This window comes from Meleagris gallopavo, chromosome 9 (genome assembly GCF_000146605.3).
Source record: "Meleagris gallopavo isolate NT-WF06-2002-E0010 breed Aviagen turkey brand Nicholas breeding stock chromosome 9, Turkey_5.1, whole genome shotgun sequence".
NCBI classification, from domain to species: Eukaryota; Metazoa; Chordata; class Aves; order Galliformes; family Phasianidae; genus Meleagris; species Meleagris gallopavo.
The window spans coordinates 3,281,792-3,283,288 of record NC_015019.2 but is presented as its reverse complement, the minus strand read 5'-3'; the positions used below and the strand labels follow the sequence as shown (position 1 = coordinate 3,283,288).

Sequence of the window (1,497 nt, the reverse complement as noted above, 5' to 3'; positions counted from 1 at the left end):
ACCCGCCTTGTTGACGCGGACGCGCGCTCCCGCGGAGGCGTGGCCAGGCGGCGGGCGCGGGGCCGCGCTCGATACTTGGGGAGCGCTCCGGAGCGGGGCCCGCTGCCATGGCTCGCAGGTGAGCGAGGGGTGCGAGGTGGACGCTGTGCGTTTCGGCCCCACTCGGGTCGGGGGCTTCGGGAGGACTCGGGGGTCGCGGGGCCTGCGCGCCGCCCCTCGGACGGGGCTGGGGGGCTCCGTGCGGCTGGGTGCACCCGGCTGCCGTCTTCCGGGCGTTGTGATACGGCCACGGGGTCCTCGCTTCCTCCCCTCGGCCCTGGCAGCCCGTCGCTGCTGGTTGCGCTGCGGTCTGTAAGTGGGACGGCGGAGTCCCGCGGTTGTTTGTGGGATGCAGGCGTTAGAAGTGAGGCTGTGGCTGTGGCTCGCGGGTACCTCGCTGATCTCTTCTCTTCCTTCACTAAAATTCAGGCCGAGCTTTGCTGTTATTAAGCCCTATTAAGGACTTTTCGTCTCCGTGTAAGAAGTGCGGTGTTAACTTGGCACCCTGCGTCCCGTCTATAATTCTGCACATCAGCTCTGCCTGGCGAGCGTCTCGTTAGCCTGAATGCTCCGAGTGTTAATGAGGCTGATGCTGGCTTGGACCTGCCAAGAAACTGCACCAGGAATGCCTTCTGGCTCGTAGAAATGCAGCCCGGGGACTGAGGGATGGTGGCACCGAGCAGTGTTGCTTCTTTTGCCAATGAGCTGCACACGGAGACAGCGCTGGTGGGAACTTTTAGGGCTTTGCTGGTTGCGTGGTGAAGCCTGTTCTGTAGTGCCACTTAGTACTGAGATGCACCGCCGTGCTGATTGTAAAAGTTTGGGCAGCAACTTGGGCTAAATGAGAGGCTGCTTCTCATCTCTTTGATTCTGTGTTTTTCAAAATTGTGCTTCTAAACATTTCCCTTTGCTTCTGAAGTTCAAAGCCGCCAGCGCAGATCGGCGTGCTGCTGGGCTTCAAAGGAGCAGCTCTGTTTCTAGGGAGCATTGGATTGCCACCAGGTGTCAAAAATGAATTGAAGTGGCTTTTCCCAAGTCAGGTTTTGGTTTTATTCCACTTGTTCTGTTAAAGGCTCACCAAACTGCAAATCGTGTGAGGCTGTGGTTCTGCTTTATCCGGCAGGAAGGGCTCTGGTGCTGGCATGTGGATTGGATATAGGGAACCAACCCTGTGGGCATGGAGTACAGCTTTGATTTCCCTGCCCCTGGATTCTGGTAACCTTAAAGATGATTTCTGCTTTACATCAAGTTAAGTGCCTTTAGAAGAAACAAATCTGCAGCAAACTGTCTCATGTTTAGTGCATCTCAGTATAATATATTTGTAGATGTTCTTTGATAGTGGAGATCAAGCTGCCTTGATCTAAAGTCATAACCTCTGCTTGGAATTGGCAGTTCCAGCAGCATTACACCAGGGGCTCTTAGCATGGTCCAGCTATTAGAAAGGGGTAATTAATCAAT

At 55.2% G+C, this 1,497-nt stretch overlaps 1 protein-coding gene across 2 annotated transcripts in view; it reads left to right on the top strand.

The window, feature by feature from the left end:
* Positions 1–13: 13 nt before the first annotated feature.
* Positions 14–1,497, top strand: part of LOC100549782 (kelch-like protein 13) — a 66,826-nt gene continuing 65,342 nt past the window's right edge. Inside the window, exon 1 of one of the 2 annotated variants that reach the window (XM_010715176.3) lies at positions 14–118. The gene's annotated coding sequence lies outside the window, so the exon portion shown is untranslated. The remainder of the gene's footprint in view (positions 119–1,497) is intronic. The other variant, XM_010715178.3, reaches the window with a different exon arrangement.